We start from the raw sequence: 14937 nt of genomic DNA, 5'->3' as shown, positions 1-14937 counted from the left end.
GGCATTGTTTTTCTGTAATTAGGAGCTGCCAACAGAGAGGACACCAAAGCACTGGGAGAAAGCATTTGAACTACTGCTCTAGCAAAACGGAGAGGCCATTGTATCTTCTCTTATTTAGTAACTCAGAGAGAAATTATGAACATCACTTAACTCTACCCACAACTTTAAACTAATGGACTCATTCGATTAACTGCTGTCAGGCAAAATCCCTTCCCTTACTAAGGGACATGTCTCCCTCAGTAGATTACAGAGATAAATATTCAAGCCGGGTATTTGTATGCATTATTTACTTTTCCTCAGTGCCTGTATTCTATAAAGATGGATGTGATGATTTTAATTGGAACAATGACCACAATTTAGTAGTAATTTCTGTTCCCTTAAAAGCACACCACTGTTGCACGGATCCTGGAAAGATAAAGCCTTGGAAGCAATTCTCTGAGGATCTATGATAATCCCATTTCACAACCAATATTTGATTTTAGCTAGACAGTGTGAATTTTCTTATTGCCAATTAATTATTTGATTGTCTTTATTAGGTCTTTAGATTTTTTAAAGGACCTTGAAGCATCGTTCAGAACCAAATCTTCAATCAAGTAGATTTCTAGTAAGAATTATGCCCATATCCTGTAGTTCAATCTTATCCATTTTTCTGCTTTTTAGGGCCTCACCTGAGGCATATGGAGGTTCCCAGGCTAGGGGTCAAATGAGAGCTACAGCTGCTGGCCTATGCCACAGCCACAGCAACGTAGGATCCAAGCTACACCTGTGACCTACACCACAGCTCATGGCAACACTGGATCCTTAACCCACTAGGCAAAGCCAGGGATCAAACCCACAACCTCATGGTTACTAATCAGATTCAGAGTACCACAACAGGTACTCCACTACCCATTTAGTATGATCCTCACAGAATAATGGTGTCTATATACTGAATGCTACATTGCTCCCAAGACCCTATGCTAATAACTGCAGGGATTATAAAATGACCAAGATGCCAGCATCATGCCCACATAACTCTGAACCATCTATATACATGACTTTAATAGTATTTAAAATCAATAAGATCTATCTGTGTGCTTTGTAAGCTATAAGGATCTGTACAAAAGCAAACAAATTGCTGTTTTTCTGTTACATTTAAAGAAAGAGAAATAACATTTTATATGTATTTGAGGGGGACAACAAATTTTCCTGGTAAACTAGTTAGTTTAGTTAGTTAAATTTTTTATGTGTTTGGGTTCTTAAAGAATAACAGACATTTTTCATTAGAAGTTATTTGATAGGAATTATACTCTAATTTAAAGGAAAAAATAACCAAATGACATAGGGGCAGGAAAATACACAGTTTGTTTTGAGACAAAGTTAAACCAGTTTAGCTAGAGTTTAGAACTACGGAAGATACCACCTAGAAGAAAAGCATTGATCTTGAAACAAGGAAGTGTTATTAAATACCAGGAGAAAGTATTTATAACCCATTTCAAGAGCTTTGGTAAATTATAAATGTTCTTGAGCAAGAAAGTAGCAAGACCAGAACAATGAATAATGAAGCTCCTTTGGCAACATAATCATGGTATGTGAGGGCATCCCAAAGTACTGAGGAGTTCCCATCGTGGCTCAGTGGTTAACGAATCCGACTAGGAAGCATGAGGTTTTGGGTTCGACCCCTGGCCTTGCTCAGTGGGTTAACGATCCGGCATTGCCATGAGCTGTGGTGTAGGTCACAGACCCGGCTCAGATCTGGCGTTGCTGTGGCTCTGGCGTAGGCCATCAGCTACAGCTCCAATTCAACCCCTAGCCTGGGAACCTCCATATGCCACCAGAGCGGCCCAAGAATGGCAAAAAAAAAAAAAAAAAAACATATACAAAGTGTACTATGAGTGGAGAAGTATAACAAGTTGAATAGTGTCTCATGAAAAATCATTTTCACCCCAAACCTCAAATTGTGACCTTATTTAGAAGATGTTATTAGTTAAGGTTCTCAAAATGAAATCATCTTGGATTTAAGGGAGGCTATGACCAGCAAATGTCCTTATTAAGAAGAGGAGAAGATACAGGGGACACAGATAGGCAAGTGATGTGAAGATGGAAGTAAGGCTGGGGTACTGTATCTATAAGCCAAGGAACACAAAGGGTTGCCTGCAACCACTAGAAGCAAGGAGAGAGGCATGGGATGGTTTCTCGCTCAGAACGTCCAGGAGGACCCTACCCTGTTGACCCTTTGATTTCTAGCTCTGTTCTCCTGAATTAAGAGAGAATAAACGCTTGTCGTAAGCCACCTGGATTGTGATGATTTGCTATGGCAGTGCCAGAAGACCTCTAGGAGAGGCTCTAGCAGACATTCAGGTGAAGCATAATGGAGATCGGAACTAGAGAGAGAACAAGTGGCAATCGAGAGGAGCATGTGCACACAGGACTTACTGTCAAGTTTATGCGTCAATCCTACTTGTCCAGCCTCCCCCAAGGCTTGTACCAAATTACCTACGAATGATTAGGAATTCTTTTATTAAATAAAACCCCCATATCATGTAAATTACAAAACCTAGACTAGCCCCTGTCTATATGATACCACAACTAATCTATGTGAATAAGCTACAGAGTAAGGGAGTCTCACATTTCAGTCTCAGAAGGTGGTGGTATCCTTTATCAGAAATGCTAATTTGAAAAAAAAAAAAACTATTGGAGTATAGCTGACTTACAATGTATTAGTTTTAGGTGCACAGCAAAGTCAATCAGTTTTATATATATGTGTATATATATATACACACACACATACATACACACACACACACACACACACACACACACACACACATATATATATACACACATTCTTTTTTTCCCATATGGGTTACTACATTACACAATATTAACAGTATTTCCCTGTCCTTGGTAGTTATCTATTTTATGGTAATTTTTTTAGAGGAGGAGTTATTGGGGAAGAAAATAAAAACGTGTTTCCTAAGACTTTGTATTGTACTTATCCTTCAAGACCCAGTCTTGGTGCTGGATTTGGCCTGAAGTCTGTAGTTTGCTGATCCCTGGTACAAGAGGCAAGTATAATAAAATGTGGTAAGTGGTATAATAGGGATATTTGTATATGGCAAAATGGGCACATTGTGGGAGAGGCAGTTTAATGTGCTGGAAAAGTCTTTCTAGCTTTTTTGGGGGGCGGGGAGGACCCCTCATCTGCAGCATGTGGAAGTTCCTGAGGCCAGGGGTCAAATTGGAGCTGCAGCTGCAGGCCTATGCCATAGCCATGGCAACACAAGTTTCAAGTCGAAATTGTGGTCTACACTGCAGCTTTCGGCAGTGCCAGATCCTTAACTCACTGAGTGAGACCAGGGATCAAACTCACATCCTCGTGGAGACTATGCCAGGTTCTTCACAGGCTGAGCCCCATTGTGAAATCCACCTAGCTTTTACTGTGACCTGGGTTTATGTGGTCTTTTTCAGAAATAAATAAAAAATTGTTGGCTTGTGGTTTAAGCCACAAGATCCTCCAGAAAGAGGCTCCATTGTTTGTTCCTCTTGGTATCCAGTGTTGACTACATCGATTAGGAGATGCTTATTCATCTTGAAAAATGGAGAACCTGAGTCTTGAATACTGATAGGCTATTAAACTCAAATATAAAGCAAATGTTCAAAAGGTGGGTTTCGATCACAGAAAAAATATTGGCTTTGGCAGTATGGATCTAGGTAATCAACCCAGATGCAATTGCTGAAACTCTGGAATTGACTAAGAACCTGGAGGGGAAGAATATTACAAAGAGACCTGAGGAAGAACTTTGATAAATGCAAGCACCATATTGGTTGCTGTGATGAGTCTAGATAGGCATTTTAAATAAACTAACTGTAGAGTCAAAGACAGACTTAAAATAAATAAGTTCAATAAATTGGTGAAATGGAACTTTATTGTAACTCTGACTTTCTCTGGCTTTTTCTTGTTTGGCCCATCACTTACGGGAAATGTCAAGTGATTCTGAAGACCACCTGGAGTTGCTTTAACTTCAATCCCCTGAGAAGCCTCAAAAGGTCAAGTATCATCTCCTATTGCTTCTCAGATGCCTTTACATCGCACTGAGTTCCTAGTTAATCTTCCCCATTCCTGTAAAATTCACATATGCCAGTGCTCTACGTAGAAATGACACACATTCTTTCAGTTTTGGGAACTGAGCTTTTTCTCATACACTCAAGGGGATAATCCCACATTTTAAAAATAGATTTTAAAATATTGAAAGCGATAAAGATTAGAATAGCTCTTTCAAAATTCCCTAAAAGCACATTATGCAGTAATAATGTACACTATCTTAAAAATATGTGAATTTAAATTTCAAAAATAATGTAAGAAATCATTGTAAAAGAATTTAGAGATACATACTAAACATGACATTGTAGTATATAAAAACAGAGCACACTTATGAATGTACAGAAACCTAAATGTACACATATACACACAAGTACAATTTGTGTTCATTACTGACAACAACTCAACAAATGTAATAAAAGCTTCAACTGAGATCTTATTGTATACTAAGTCACTCCAAATATTAGCGTCTTTATCCTACCAACAACTCTATGAGATAGATAATAATTTTTTTTTACATTTTTAATGGCTACTTTATATGGCCACACTAGTAAACTTTTAAAGGAGTCTCAAAATCAAAAACTTACTGTTCAATTTAATTCAATGAATTGTTTATTAAGCATCTTCTATCTTCTAGTCAGTGTGCCAGGAGTTTACTCAAAATGCCTCACGTTTGCATAAGAAAGATATTTTCGTACTGTCATGGGCACCAAAGTAGCTCTTTGCCCCCAAGGAAAATTCCAGTCTCCATACCAAGAAGGCAAAAACCAAACTGTACGAAATCCTCCAAAGGGAGATTTTTAAACTTCGGGTTAAAAAAACAAAAAACAAACACACAACAACAAAACCTCTCAGTCAGTTCCCAATGGAGCACTGTCTTCATGTTCTTCTTTTTCTTTTCCTTCTTCTAACTTCCACATATATCTTGGCTCTATCTTTTCTAATAACCCTCAGGTCAGTTCAAAATGGAATCAAAAGACACATGGAATTAAGCACATTTCTTCCTTGCTGTTTCCCAAGGCATGCTCTTAACTCCTGTTTAATTGTAGAAGCCTGGCTGCTCATCTCTTCCAGGGTTGGGGAAGATGACAGTGGGGGCACGAGGTCCTCCTGGGTGAGCTAGTGGTTGCCACCACGTCCTTTGCATGTGTGACCGTGATGCTGGGCTCGGAGGAAGTCCAGTGCAGCTTGGCTGGTGCTACAGCAGCGATGACAGCTGCTGCAGAGGGGCAGGAGGATGCCACAGTCCTAGTCTTGGGAATCACAAGTGTATTATTCCAGGATCTTCATCCTGAGGACCTGATGGGGTACCTGGAAGTAAAGTTCACAGAGTGCGCCCCATTCTCCACCTAGGCTGAATCTCTAGCACCAGCACCAGCTCCTGGGTCCAGGGCATTCTGCTGCAGAAAATTTAAAAACTCTCTCAGCAGTGTTAGGTCGATAATGGGAAGTGTCACAGTCTGATATTTCTGTTTGGGTGCCTCTTTTTATTTTGGCTGGGCCGGGAGCATGCAAAAATTCCTGGACCACAAATAGAAGCTGGACCACAAATAGAAGCTGCACCACAGCAGTGACAATGCAGGAATCTTAACCCGCTGAGCCACCGGGGAAATCCTGGGTACTTTTTTGCATCTATGTCCTGGATAGTTTTGTTTTTTGCTTATTTCATCTTCATTGAAGTGACTAATTTGCTTAAGAACGTGCCTATCAGAGTTCCTGCTGTGGTGCAGTGGGTGAATGATATGCTTTTCTCTGTGGTGTTGCCTGTTAGATCTTCAGCCAGATGCAGTGGGTTAAGGATCCAGCCTTGCTGCAGCTGTGGTGCAGTTGTGGCTCAGATTCGCCCAGAAAATTCTATATGCCTTGGCCACAGCTGAAATTAAAAAAAAAAAAAAAAATTGGAAAAAATTTTTAAAAAATGCACCCATGAAGGGGCCTGGGCCCCATGGGTCACCACCCTCCTTTCGATCCCTCTTTCACTCCATGTCTGGTATTAGAGTCATTTTAATGACAAAAAAAATTGTGATGGGATTCATATTGAAGATCCAAAAGAAGGCAATGCGAAATTCTCTTCCAAACTGGATGTGATTTTTAAAGAGAATGATCAAGAATTGTGAAATGGGCTATCCTAAACATGCATGTAATATGCCTAAGAGTAACTACTTGGGCTACCATGGGGATTTATCAGACATAATGAGTGCAGCATGTAAAGAAAAGTCTTACCTGACCGAGTTGAGTTGTCTAGTCTAAGTGACACCGTCACTAGTCTTATTGTTTCTATAATGTGGCTTTGTCAGTCTTGCTCAGGGCCATGCACAGTCACTGATGGCACAGAGCATGTCATCTTCATGAACTCATCTTTGTGGATAATGATAGTGGCTTCAGTGATTTGAAAGGAGAGCTAGATGAAGATGTCCAAAAATACCTCAGTGGAAAAATTAAAGAAATAAGAAACACAAATGTGAGGGACTTGATTGATAGAAGAACAACTGGACCAGACCATGGTCCAGGAGGAGTTCTGGTGCTCCTGGGTAGCCACTGTGAAATAAATGTAATATAGCTGCTGTCCTTGCTGGCTGTCATCTAGGAGGACGAGCAGACCATAGCTTGCCCAGTGACTGATATTACCAGTGTGAACTCACATATCTACAGCTTACTGTCCTCTATGGTACAAGAAAGATTCAGCTGGAGGATGCGCTTCAAATGAGATCTTCTCCTTTCTGAGCCAGGAGGACCAGAACGAGCTAATGCACCAATAATCTCACCTACAATGACCGGAGGGTTGCTTACCATGAAGATACTGATTCAATGAACTGGACAGTGTGGCAGTGACACGGAATCTGGGGAGGAGAAAATTTGGAAATATCATTTAGGAAGTGAATGTGTGGAGGTAAGCTCTTTTCATTTTTTTTTTTTTTAAGAGTAAAGGTGAGTTAGTGTTGTGTTGATTCCTGTGGTACAGCCTAGTGACCCAGCCATACACACACACACACACACACACACACACACACATATACACACACACACTTTTTTTTCTCATGCTATCTTCCATCATATTCTACCCCAAGAGATTTCTCATAGTTCCTGGTATTGTACTATAGGACCCCATTGCTTATCCATTCCAAATGTAATCGTTTGTATTTATCAACCCCAAATTCCCATTCCATCCCACTCCCCACTCCCCTACAGCAGCCCACTGGCAACCACAAGTCTGCTCCCCATGTCTATCATCTGTTTCTGTTTTGTAGATAGGATCATTTGTGCCATATTTTAGATTTGACATATAAGTGATATCGCATGGTATTTGTCTCTCTTTCTGACTTACTTCACTTAGTAGGAGAATTTTTAGTTGCATCCATGTTGCTGCAAATGGCATTATTTTGTTCTTTTTTATGGCTGAGTAGTATTCCATTGTGTATCTATACCACTTCTTAATCCATTCATCTGTCAATGGACATTTAGGTTGTTTCCATGTCTTGGCTATTGTGAATAGTGCTGCAGTAAACAGAGGTGTGTATGTATTTGTGTGTGTGTGTGTGTGTGTGTGTGTGTGTAATGATTTTTATTTTTCTCCATTATAGCTGGTTTATGGTGTTCTGTCAATTTTCTATGTACAGCATGGTGACCCAGTTACACATACATGTATACATTCTATGTATGTATTTTTTGAATGAAAGTTTTGTCCAGATATATGCCCAGGAGTGGGATTGCTGGATCATATGGTAGTTCTATATTTAGTTTTCTGAGGAACCTCCATACTGTTTTCCATAGTGGTTGTACCACTGTACATTCTTTTGTTCCCAAATAAGATGTTTTCTGAAAAAGGTGATCATATGGATCTCCTGAAGGCCAGAATACCATGACACATAACTGCTCAAAGTCTGACACATTCTTGGTTGAACAAATATAAGAAGTATTCTTTTGCCTTAAGTCCCGATCTACTGACCAACAGCTGTGGAAATAACAATGAGCAGGTTGAATTGAGGAAAAAATTGATTTGTAAATTATTTAAATGATATCTGGATAATATTTACCCAGAAATGCAGATATCATCACAAGGGCATTTGGAAAGTAGACACTATAAGGGTGAGGAAGAATTGTTAAGAAACTGTTACTTAGCTCAGGGGAGACCAGGGGAGATTTGAGGAGGGTCTGACCTAAGGCAGGACTAGAGTACTTCACACTATTTGCTGAGATTTTTTTGTATGGAAAGTAGAATATAAGGGCTACTACATTACAAACAAACAAGTAAAAGATCTTAGTGCCACCTACTGCTTCGTATCCATTAGTGGCTTATTTATTGCGTGTCAGAAAGTTTAACAAATCCTAGGTACTCAAAGATGGATAAGACTAGGTCTGTTTTCCCAAAGAACACACAGTATACCAGGACAGACAAATAAGCAGATGATCACGTCAATGATTTCTTTCAAGAGGAGTCAGACTGAAGAAGGAGAGAAATGAAAGGCTGATTCCACAAAGCGGGGAGTAAATGTTGACTTCACCAAATATGATGGGATGAGGTGGAAGAGCACAGCGGGCAAGGAAGATGATAAATTAAAAAATGTGAAAGACGTAATACAAATTTCATGGGGCATTTAAAATATTTTTGTAAAGGAATGAACTTGTCTAGAAGATTATTACATCAATATAACTACAGAAGCTATAGGAGGTGATGATAAAGACTTCATGTCATCCCAATCTGGTAGGAAAACATTATATCTAAAGGTGGAATGTAATTTAAAAAAAAAACGCCCTTGGCATAAGTTTGTCATGTCATGGATTTAGAGTGTATTAAATGTGACCTTGCTTAAGTCACTTTACTTTCGGTTCTCAATTTGCAGTTTCAGTAAAATTAGAAAATAACACTAAGAATTTTTTTTTCCAACATTAACATGTATTCCAAATGAATTGTGTTGTGATTTTTTTTTGTTTTGTTTTTGTTTTTTTTCTCTTTGCTTAGCCCTCTTGTCTCTACAAAACCTTGAGAAGAATCTTCACAATAGCATCAGCAAAGTTAATATAATGGGGATTTTTTTTTTTTAAATGTCAATTTGCTATAGAATGGTTTACTGATGGGTCATGCTATACTGGAAAAAGGTCATCATGAAACCATTTTAAAAGCTGTTCCTCCTCAAAGCTGAAAAAAAATCTTATTTCTATTTCCCTCTTCAACTGGGTGGCATTAGTGCTGCTGGAAATCCAAAGGGCAACCCCATGAAAGCCCCACCTGTCAATGCATAACAATATGCTGTGGATTCGCATTTCCATGGCAGCCAAGTTCGATTTCTCAATAAGAACTTCAGTCAGTTTCTACCATGTGGAACAGCATTAAGTCGTGATAATATAATACTCAACGTTACAGAGCAGAACCTGGGAATTAAAAAAAAAAATTCAAATCATTTGTTCATGCTAAATATTAAAGTTAATTTTAACAGTGTTCAGCATGTGAGTCTGTGTTAAAGAGTGGCAAAGAAACTCAGGGTATTGCTCTCATAATTTCTGATTTGAATAGTAAGCACTTTAAGGTTGAATAAGAACTTGGGGTAAACATGAATCAGAAAAACAGTAGATTTTTTAGCATAAAGATGCTCATTTTTAAAATGTACAGTAGCATGGGTCACTGACTATAAGTGTGTATTAAATTAACATGATTGTCAACTCCTAGTTACATAATACTGTGGTGTTAACAAGTCCTGGCTGCCAATTCAGAAAACATGTATTTGGGGGCATGGCAGTAGTTTACAACAGAAAAGATAGACCAAATCAAATCTGACAATAAGGAAAGTAAACTGAATATAGGTGAACTCTTTTGAATGAGATGGATGAACATCTCTGAATGAAGTATTCAAGACTATGCAGCAAACTGCCTCCTGAGGGAAAGAGGAAAATTCAATTTCATGAGTAAATTAAAATTAGAATCACGTTCTAAAGACACACACACACACATACACATGCACAAACACACTTACATTTGTGTTTAGCAAAAACCATAGAATACTAGTAAAGCTAATAGATCTTTTACAGCCATTAGGTGTTGCCTTTTTTACATAAATACTTGTAATCATTGTTTCTGGACCAAGGTTGATTTTTTTTCATTTAAATTCAGATATTTATTTTCTTATCTCTTCTAAACCTAAAGTAAGTGTAGACATTGAATATTTTTTTATTTTATTTTATTTTATTTTCCCACTGTACAGCAAGGGGATCAAGTTATCCTTACATGTATACATTACAATTACATTTTTCCCCCCACCCTTTCTTCTGTTGCGACATGAGTATCTAGACATAGTTCTCAATGCTATTCAGCAGGATCTCCTTGTAAATCTATTCCAAGTTGTGTCTGATAACCCTAAGCTCCCGATCCCTCCCACTCCCTCCCTCTCCCATCAGGCATCCACAAGTCTTTTCTCCAAGTCCATGATTTTCTTTTCTGAGGAGATGTTCAGTTGTGCTGGATATTAGATTCCAGTTATAAGTGATATCATATGGTATTTGTCTTTGTCTTTCTGGCTCCTTTCACTCAGTATGAGATTCTCTAGTTCCATCCATGTTGCTGCAAATGGCATTATGTCATTCTTTTTATGGCTGAGTAGTATTCCATTGTGTATATATACCACCTCTTCTGAATCCAATCATCTGTCGATGGACATTTGGATTGTTTCCATGTCTTGGCTATTGTGAATAGTGCTGCAATGAACATGCAGGTGCACGTGTCTCTTTTAAGTAGAGTTTTGTCCGGATAGATGCCCAAGAGTGGGATTGCGGGGTCATGTGGAAGTTCTATGTATAGATTTCTAAGGTATCTCCAAACTGCTCTCCATAGTGGCTGCACCTGGCCAGACTCACTAAAAAGAGGAGAGAAAGAACCCAAATAAACAAAACTGTAAATGAAAAAGGAGCAATCACAACGGATACTGCAGAAATATAAAAAACCATAAGAGAATACTATGAACAACTATATGGCAACAAGTTTGACAATCTGGAAGAAATGGACAATTTTCCAGAATCTTACAGCCTGCCAAAACTGAATCAAGAAGAAACAGACCAACTGAACAGACCGATCAGTAGAAATGAAATTGAAGAGGTCATAAAAACACTCCCTACAAATAAAAGTCCAGGACCAGATGGCTTCACAGGCGAATTCTATCAAACATATAAAGAGGAATTGGTGCCCATCCTCCTTAAACTCTTTCAAAAGGTTGAAGAAGAAGGAATACTCCCAAAGACATTCTATGAGGCCACCATCACCCTCATTCCAAAACCAGACAGAGATACCACCAAAAAGAAAACTATCACCCAATATCATTGATGAATTTAGATGCAAAAATTCTCAACAAAATCTTAGCCAACTGAATCCAACAAGAAATTATACACCATGACCAGGTAGGGTTCATCCCAGGTTCACAAGGATGGTTCAACATACACAAATCAATCAACATCATACACCACATTACAAAAGAAAAGTCAAAAATCATATGATCATCTCAATAGACGCAGAAAAAGCATTTGACAAAGTCCAACATCCATTCATGATCAAGACCCTCGCCAAAGTGGGTATAGAGGGAACATTCCTGAATATAATCAAAGCCATTTATGACAAACCCCCTGCAAATATAATACTCAATGGGAAAAACCTGAAAGCCTTCCCACTAAAATCTGGAACAAGACAGGGATGCCCACTCTCACCACTGCTCTTCAACATAGTTTGGAAGTCCTAGCCACAGCAATTAGACAAACAAAAGAAATAAAAGGCATCCATATAGGAAGAGAAGAGATAAAACTGTCACTGTATGCAGATGACATGATACTGTACATAGAAAACCCTAAGGATTCAACCCAAAAATTACTTGAGGAGTTCTCGTCATGGCACAGTGGTTAACAAATCCGACTAGGAACCATGAGGTTGCGGGTTCGATCCCTGGCCTTGCTCAGTAGGTTAAGGATCTGGCATTGCCTCGAGCTCCGATTGGACCCCTAGCCTGGGGACCTCCATATGCCACAGGGGTGGCCCTAAAAGAGAAAAAAAAAAGCAAAGTGAGATTAGGTGGTCATAAAAGATACCCATATTTATCAGAAAGTTCTAGTGTGTGTAAATTAATTTTAGGAAAATATTTTATAAACAGAAAAATAGAAAAGAAAAAAATTACAATGATGTACATGATGAACTTGGTGTTCTACCATTGATGAAGTCTCTCTCCTGGACCAATTATCAGTCAGGCTCCCCTGAGCCCTCTTCTGCATAGCCCAGTGTTTGCAAGAATATTGCTAAATCCGGTTAAAGAGAATCCCCTTTGGGTGTCTGGTCCAATTCTTCATCTCCCACCGTCTCCCGGGCAATATCTGAATACCCTGATCTGCCTTCAGCAAGAATCTTAAGTCAGTTTATTAAGAATCTCTCAGCCCTGGATGTCCATTTAGTAATTTCCCATCCTTTAACCAACCCCTCCTGCTGCCTGACTCTAAATCCCCACTGGTTCTTGTGTTGAGAGTTGAGCCCAGTTTGGTACTGAGGTCTCTATTCCCCTGCTGCCCTGGTTCCTGAATAAAATCTGTTTTTGCCACTTTAATGACTCTTAGGTTCCGTTTTTTTAATGTAACACTGTGCACATATAGGGCAGAGAAACATGGGGAAAGGAATAAGTTTTGAAGATAATGACATTTTATAGCCTTTTTTTTTTTTTTTTTTTTTTTTTTTTTTTTGGTCTCTTTGCCTTTTCTTGGGCCGCTCCTGCAGCATATGGAGAGTCCCAGGCTAGGGGTCGAATCGGAGCTGTAGCCACCGGCCCACACCAGAGCCACAGCAACACGGGATCTGAGCCGCATCTGCAACCTACACCACAGCTCACGGCAACACCGGATCCTTAACGCACTGAGCAAGGCCAGGGATCAAACCTGCAACCTCATGGTTCCTAGTCGGATTCGCTAACCACTGAGCCACAACGGGAACTCCAACTCAGGGATTTCTTAAAAGTAGGAAATGGAAAAAAAAAAAAAAAAAAAAAAGATATTGTAATTTTTTGGAAGAAAGAAAAGAACTCCAGCTCATATTTTTTTTTTCTCCGTATACTTAAAAGGCTCTTTGCACAGAAGTTTTTGTTTATTTGCCTTGGCAATATTCCTAAACTCAAGGGAGGAAGGGGATTGTTTATTTCTTCCAAATATCAACTTTGCCAGGCAGACTGCATCTTTTAATCTACAAGTGGGCACATTCCCACTGAAAAATTACAAAATCAACCTGAAGCACGCTTTGGAGCTCCTCTTTCGCGCCAGTTCTCTTGCTACTTTGATTAGGATTTACTGTGGCTAAAATAATACCCTTATCTTCCTGTTTGCTAGCTTTTATAAGTAGGAAATATCTTTGAAGAAGAAAAAACCAGTTTGATCCACAATCCTTTCTCCACAGGGTAAACCACTGTTATCACGGATAGCGTTCTTGCGAGGAGATTGTCTTGTTGGAAACTGCATTTCATGAGACAGTCATAAAAGATTTTCAAATATTATCAAGCGAGCACTTTGAATAACAAAAGCAGAGTTTATCTCTCATTTGATAACAAGTCTTTTGTGATTTCTCTTGGGTACCCAAAAAATCATTTCCCTCGACTGAGGTAAAACAACAAAACACCACTTGGCAACAGGCATTGGACAAATTTCCACCAGCAAAGTTAGCCCTTTTAAAAATCAAAATGGATAACTTGTGACTTCCTGTTTTTGTTCTTGTTTTTTTCAATTTTTATGATATATTATTACATGATAATTTTTGGAGTCCAGAGAAAATCCCCTCATTCTTACTCAAATGCTCTTAAACGAACTTTTCTTTTCCCCCAATGGCTTAATGATGAAATGCGTTCCATTGCCCAGGGTCCTGCAACAGAAGGTTTCCCATTATTTTCTAGACGATCCAAAGGCGCATTCTTGATTTCAATCAGGCCAGACACCCTGTCAGAGTCCAATCTTGACACATCAATGACAAGGTATATCAGAGCAGTCAGAAGTTTACAGCATGCAATAAAAACTGAACTAAAGTAAGCATGCTATCCTCCTGCAGGCCCTGGGAGAGTCTGGGCAACCAGTGATTTGCAGGTTGCGTTACAGCCCAAATGCTCCATGTGTCTAGCCCGTGGCAGGGTGTCAAGGACAAGAAATAATCAGTCTTTCGAGATCCCTTTTGAAAGGCTGTGCCCTCTGCTTCCTTCAGGTGAATCACTCTTCCCTGTTGTCAGGATCCACTGATGAGAGCTGACGATTTTCAATGATTTTCAACAGCCTGTGATAATCGAGGTAGCCCCCTCGCCAACTGCGGAGAAAATGATCTGCAATCAGCTTTCACCAGGCGGGCTGTGCGTGGTGAGTGATCACCCCGGTGAACTCCTTTTCCAGAGTCAAAAGGAAAAACCGCAGTGACATATGTGGTCTTGAATGCAAGATCAGAGTGATCACTGGAGGAGGAGACAGGAGGGCATTTTAAAATGTATTTACTCATTTTTCATGTCGAGAAACCAAATTTTGTCTTCATGTTGAATTTTGACAATCAAAGCAGTAGACCGGGTATCTGGAAATGCAGTGTTCACAAATGATGCAAATTGGTTGCACTGCTCACATTGCGATAACCGTTAAATCATCATTCTTTGGAGATGTGTGTGCATGTGTGTGTGTGTGTGTGTATGTGTAGCTGATTCACTTGGCTATGCACCTGAAGCTAACACAGCATTGTGAGTCAACTATACTCCAATATAACTGATAAAAAAAATAAAATGAGAAACTTAAGCAAAAAAAATAAATAAATAAGTCTTGTCTTAGTATGACTTTTAGTCCAACTAATAATACGCTAATATATCTGCAAAGAGTTCTTGATTTTC

At 39.2% G+C, this 14937-nt stretch overlaps 1 pseudogene; it reads left to right on the top strand.

Moving 5' to 3' along the window:
* The first annotated feature begins 5239 nt into the window (after positions 1 to 5239).
* On the top strand, positions 5240 to 14482 carry LOC110255777 (polypeptide N-acetylgalactosaminyltransferase 11 pseudogene; annotated as a pseudogene).
* The last annotated feature ends 455 nt before the right edge of the window (positions 14483 to 14937 follow it).

This window comes from Sus scrofa, chromosome 11, assembly GCF_054392235.1.
Source record: "Sus scrofa isolate SSC_HxYL_T2T_F1_AM1 chromosome 11, Sscrofa_HxYL_maternal_Yorkshire_Landrace_v2.0, whole genome shotgun sequence".
In the NCBI taxonomy this organism is placed as follows: domain Eukaryota; kingdom Metazoa; phylum Chordata; class Mammalia; order Artiodactyla; family Suidae; genus Sus; species Sus scrofa.
Note: the sequence above shows the minus strand (reverse complement) of the source record. Positions and strands in the feature narration are given on the sequence as shown.